Source organism: Mytilus edulis, chromosome 1 (genome assembly GCF_963676685.1).
Source record: "Mytilus edulis chromosome 1, xbMytEdul2.2, whole genome shotgun sequence".
Taxonomy (NCBI): domain Eukaryota; kingdom Metazoa; phylum Mollusca; class Bivalvia; order Mytilida; family Mytilidae; genus Mytilus; species Mytilus edulis.
The window spans coordinates 49,335,869-49,342,524 of NC_092344.1; the positions used below are offsets into that span (position 1 = coordinate 49,335,869).

The 6,656-nt window shown below is 33.0% G+C and overlaps 1 long non-coding RNA gene across 2 annotated transcripts; it reads right to left on the reverse strand.

Moving 5' to 3' along the window:
• Window positions 1-825: 825 nt before the first annotated feature.
• On the reverse strand, window positions 826-3,002 carry LOC139484394 (uncharacterized). Of its 2 annotated transcripts, none has more exons than XR_011655110.1 (2): window positions 2,818-3,002; window positions 826-2,320 (listed from the first exon to the last, which is right to left on the reverse strand). It is a non-coding gene; the product is annotated as an uncharacterized lncRNA (long non-coding RNA). The 2 variants fall into 2 exon arrangements; XR_011655109.1 differs by having other exon boundaries at window positions 2,774-3,002.
• Window positions 3,003-6,656: the final 3,654 nt, after the last annotated feature.

Here is a 6,656-nt window from a genome sequence, read left to right on the forward strand (position 1 = left end):
AGCACTACCGATTCTAAATGAGTGCGTCCCATACTTTGATTGATCAAAACCAATATACCCCAGGGCTTATTTTAGAATTCCTGAAAACTGATATCGAGTCATCGGAGAGCCATCAAAGTGGCAAAATAATTGACCACTAATTCGAGGTCGAATCTTTAAATATTCTTGCAGTAATTTACCGGACAAATTCCAACATCTGATTGTCGGGCCACAAAAATTGAAGTCCCTCGACCTAGCTGGTCTGTTTTTGAAGACGCCAAGTATATTTTTATATTATGATTAGTAACCTCCACATTTTCAATTTTAATGGCATGATTGGACCCTTCCTTGCCACATGCAGTTGTCATTTCACCAACTCGCAGAAATGCAAAATATCCCATTGAAAAAGCACTAGAAAATAAGACAACTTCATATCTGGAGCTAGAAAATGCGGGTAAAATCTTTATAATTTTTTTTAACAGATCTATAGTAATAGGTAATCTACTGTCAGGTCTCTTTAACTTTGACCTTGCTATTCCATCAATCATTTCCTTACAACAAATAATTGAGACATATCTTCGTAATTATTAATCTTATTATAAAAACTGATAGCCGAAATATAACATTTCACCGTAGATGGAGCAATGTCCAAGCAAGACATGTATGCAATGAACTGAGTAATGTGGTTCAATGGTATTGGAAAACTATGATCTAAATCAAAACTATCCATAAATTTAGCCAAAGCATTTAAAGCTCGTTGATAAGCTTGAATTGTATTAGGAGCAAGCGAACAATTAATTAATCTGTTTGTTTCAAACTCAATATCAATTTCTGAACTCTTCTGGGTTGTTTTCTGGAACCGACTCGGCCCCGGATGCTAGTTCCCGGAATCTCTTCAACTGAAAACGAGAAATCGCGTCTGCAATTTCATTTTTACAACCATCAATATGTTGTGCTTCAACTGAATATTGTGCTGCATTGTAAAAAGAATAAGGGGGCGAATAAATGCCATCACACGCTTCGACTTGGCAGTTCTTTTATTGACAATGCTAACTAATGCCATATTGTCAATTCGAAATAAAATCTTTCGATTTTGGAAATTTGATGCCCATATAAACATAGCTAAAACAATTGGAACTAACTCTAAAAAAGTAATGTCCTTCATGATTGGCATATTTGACCATGCTTCCGGCCATTTATATTGTGCCCATTTACCATCAAAATATGCACCACAACCTAAATCAGAGTTACCACAGCTGTCAGTGTACAAATGCAGCGTTTCATTTGTTATCCACGTGTTTTCTGATGGATAACAATCTCCGTTAAAATGTTCCAGAAAAATCAGCCAAATTTTTGCATCTTCTCTGAGATCATTATTATTCTAATTGAATAAAAAGGCTTTTATTTTTTAATAAACCCTATGACATCATGAAACCTGCGAAGGAAAGCCCTAGACGAAGTAATCGCCCTTGAACAGGAAGCCATCAAACCCACTAATGATTCTATAAGTCCTAGTGTGTAATCTTTTTATTCAACATTCACTGGTTGCATATATAACAACCAAAGCTCATTGTCTATATTACTTCATAAACTGGATGGTTCATGAGCTTTTCTTAGTCTATATTGCTCATCGTAATTTTTCCAACCCATACCTTGGTTTCTTTGAGCCCCAAGGCGTATTGTTTGCATGTATTTTAACAATTCCTTAAATCGGTTTACGTGCACAGCACAATAAATATAAATAAAAATGATGAAAGCATCTGTCCACTTTTCAATATTTGTAATTTTTGATTGTTGAGAAATGGGTTGTAAAATGAATTCCCCTTGAGCCCATGTCAACTTTTGTTTGTCAGAACCCGTGTTGACTGAATTTTTCAATAGACAAGCTAAATCTATGAATTCCCCTTTCAATATTTTTTCTTTAATTGACTGTGTTACATTTATGCCTAGATTCTCATGAACACTTTCAATTCTATTGGGAATTTGTATATAATCATTATTGGCCACATTACCTGTTTGTGACACAAACTGTGTGTTATCAACAGTTGGCTGGGGGTCTATTGCTAGTCTTGGTTGCCATGGTAACATGTCCGGAATGTGGACAGAGTTGTCCTGAATGCTAGAAAATGTTGGCATCAACATTCTTGTCGTTGATACTGTTGTTGCAGTTGTTGGTATGGCAGCGCCGTCCTGTCCAGAAGTTGTATAGATAGCCTCAGGCCTTGTAACCGTCGATGATTGTACTGACGCCCGTGACGAAACTCCCTTCGACACCACCGGGGTCCTTCTTAATCCAGCTCTCGCTGATGCTGTACGCTTCCTGGTACCTCTTCTCAACATACTGAAACTCACAATTAAATTTATGTATAATTATTCATTTATTTTTATTAAATTTATTTATTTACTTATTTCAAATTTATTCGTTTGTTTGTGTGTGTAACCAAAAGTCTTTAATCAATGACAATATATCTTAAAGCTGTAGCCGTTCAAACGATGTATTATCGTTTTTGTTGAATTGATAGTATGTCGTGTTCTACGAAGTAATTACTTCCGCAGCAGAATCACTGGTTGAATTATTCACCAAATATAAAGTCACCACAAAAATATAATTTCTTTAACTTAAGTCGTATAGTGATTAAATAATTTTTCTTTTATTTCATATTCGGCACCACGTGGCGGCCACGCCGTTTCGAAATTCAACAATTTCTAACTATTTTACAATTCTTTTATTAAAACAATTATTTGTATTATCCATTATATCTCTTTGCCTATTATACATATATAAAATACCAACTTTAATATCCACTATAGTAATTCAACTTGATATTTTCAAAATACTTCTCTCTGTATTGTAATTACACGTCTGTTCACTTGCAGCTCAAAGTTAAAAAGAATGCTAACGTCAAATTGACGTCACCACTATACATCTTATCGACTACATATGAATTTATAAAGGAAAGCACTGCAACGGACGAGATTAAAACTTTCCACTAGAATAACCGAATTTATGTATATTACATAAATTCTATTATACAAACCAAAAATGAACTGCATGCCGGAAAATGAATTAAATTATGAAAGCGAACAGATGCATATCAATGTTAACGTTAACGTTAAAATAATGTCAATTTTATTGAAGAGTATAAACGTCGGTAAAATAAAGGTACACGTTTTCAAGCGTAAATCATAAATTGTCCATTAAAACATAAGTGTGTACATAGTAGTAAAATATAACATGTATTGATGCTCGCTACGAAAAAGGGGAAAGCTCGAATAACAAACCCTTCCTCTCGCATTTAAATTCATGCTTGTACAAATAATGTTATTTATTCTGACAATGACCGAATTTTGTATTTGCAACTGACAAGGGGATGTGTTTACATTAATAGGCTGCGTAAACGGTAAGCTACATGAATTATCCAATACACTCCTCGTCCTGAACATGCATGAAATATTTACCACTGGACGTTAAGCAACCAACAAATAATCCAATACACCCGAATTGTTAAAAATTCATTTAAAGGAAATATAGTATTTTGTGACACCTGAATAACCCTTTTAGCAATTATTACTAGGTCATACTTCTAAATTTAGAAACACTAACATAAGACTACCGGTAAAGTAAAAGCCTATCGCATTATATGGTATATCATAGCAAATTAGATTTTGCAAAAAGACTTGTTTTTAACATTAGTTCCCTTGAACCTTTCTCTTTTGTGCCATCGCACTTTAGCGTGCTATACCGTCGCACTTTAGCAAATAAACAACCATCGTACTTTAGCGTAGACCATCGCACTTACGCGTTCCCATCGCACTTTAGAGTACCATCGCAGAGTCCTACATATATTTTTTGGTGATTTTCAACTTATTTGAATATCGAAACCGACTGCTAGCATATACTTTCATGCTGAATATCGAATAACGAATAACGCATCGGCTGCTAATTTCGCATACAGTTGTGGTATGGTCAGATGCTTTTTAAATCTGTTAAGTGCAAATATAGCGTGTTATGACAAACATCCAGCAAGGTGTGTCGAATACATCAATGAAACCAGATGGAAATATGCATCATATAACAGCACTCGGTTGTAAATATTGTAAGGACGTTAATTTTTTAATAAGAATAAGGGATATTGAGAATTGCCTTATAGAACATATATCTGATGGCAAACTCGACTGTGTTGATGTCATAGCTGTGCATGTTGGAACCAACAATGTGTCTGATAGAGATACTGTTCGTACTATAATAAATGATTATAAAAATCTTATTCACACGGTAAAACAGAGCTTACCGGAAACGCAAATAATTATTTCATCAATTCTACCAAGGCCTACAGATTACAAGTCAAACCATATTATTTCTGAAGTAAACCAGCAGTTACTAACAGTTGAAGATAATCAAGTGAAAATACTAGATAACACGTTAGACTTTTTGTACGGCAATCGTCCTAATCAATTGCTTTTTCAGGACCATGTACACACCAACGTAGACGGTGCTAAAGTTCTAAGCCATAACATTATTTCTTGTGTTAACACAATGCTTAGATTGTACGATTCAAATTCACAATTTGAACAAAATTTTTATTCGGAGAGGATAACAGGGAGGAGATATGCGCCATTAGAGACAACCAATCAAGATTATCAACATCCACATTCATTTCGTCCAAACGTCTGGAATTAGAAGAAACTTTTGAATTCTGCTCAAGTCAAGCACGAGATTGTATTTTATATCATTCTATAGTTATTCTCATTGTATATGTGTGTATTGCTATTTTTCTTCTTGAGCAAAAATCAGAATGCTACAAGTATACCCAGATCAATCCTTTTATATTCCCACACAAATCCCTTAACATTTGTCACTTAAATATAAACCATGTTTTACCAAAATTTGCCGAAATACAATACTTAATTTCGGATTCAAAATCAAACACGCATATTTTATGTTTGAGTGAAACATTTTTGTCAAGTAGTGTCAAAAATAAAGAGATCAATATTCTAGGGTACAATTTACATAGAAAAGACAGAATTGATAAATCTGGGGGTGGGCTTTTACTTTATACTTCAAAACAAATAAATACGCTTAGAAGGAACGATTTGGAAATGCAAGAAATTGAGTCAATGTGGATAGAAGTTATTAATATTCATCAAAAGCCTATTTTACTAGGTTATGTATATAGACCACCTAACAGTAATGCTGACTGGGTTACTAAGTTTGAAACCATGATGTTAAAGGTTGACACTGAAGAAAAGGAAACTATTATTATGGGAGATTTTAATATTGATATAATGTCAAGTAAAAAACATGCTAAGTGGTCACACATCAAAAATATTTTCAACATGAGTCAAATGGTTACAGAACCTACCAGAGTAACTAAAACTTCATCTACTTTAATTGACCATGTGTATTGTAATCTGCCAGAAAATATTAATTATATTGCAGTTCCAAAATATTCAATCAGTGATCACTATCCAGTATGTATTTCTCATAAAAGAGGGTTCAAAACGAAAAAGCAAATTCATGATTATATAACTTATAGATCTACAAAATATTTTAACGAGACTGATTTTATTCACCATTTATCTCAGTGTCCCTTTGACAGTATACTAGAAATTGATGATCCTGATGAAGCGCTACTAAGTTTTATAAATATTTTTACTGAAGTTTTAAATCATCATGCTCCTCTCATTAAAAAGCGAGTTAAACATGTTTATCAAAATCAGTGGATAAATGATGAAATTAAGGAGGGCATGAAAAAACGTGATTATTATCATAAGAAAAAAGACACATATAACTATAAATTTTGGAGAAATAAGGTTAAATACCTCATAGAAAATTCAAAACTAAATTTTTATACTGAAGTATTAGAACAAGAAAAAGGAAATAGTAGCAAATTATGGAAACACTTGCATAATGTAAATGGTAGTGAAAATCATCATAACCATGCAATCTTAAATGACTGTAGTAATAAACCAATTACAGACCCTAAAAGCATTGCTGATACTTTCAATAATTATTTTACAAATATTACTGAAAATGTTAATCTTAATTCAAACTCAAGCACCAGTTGTTCTGGAAAACTTGATAATTATATTTCATGTCGTGTACCAGAAAATGTCTTTTTTACCATACCACAAATAACTAATGAATTTGTTCTCCATCAATTAATCACACTTGATGAGAAAAAAGCAACAGGTCTTGATAATATCAGTGCAAAGTTTTTAAAAATGTCATCACACCTAATTTCAGTTCCATTATGCCACATTTTTAATTCAAGCATAAGAAAATCAGTATACCCATCGTTATTCAAACTGGCTAAAGTTCTACCAGTTTTTAAAAATAAAGGTTCAAAAAATGATGTTTTTAATTACAGACCTATTGCAATTTTACCATTACTATCTAAGATCCTTGAGCGACACGTAAAAACTCATTTCATGAATTTTCTAAACAAATATAATCTATTGTATGTCATGCAATCAGGCTTTCGTGCAAACCATTCCTGTCAAACTGCTATGACTTCTTTGTTAGATAAATGGTTAAAAGCCGTTGATGAAGGAAATTTAGTAGGGGCAGTATTTTTAGATCTGTGTAAAGCTTTTGATCTTCTAAATCACAAACTGCTCCTTCAAAAATTACAAAAATATAAATGTTCTTATAATTCAATTCATTGGTTTACTTC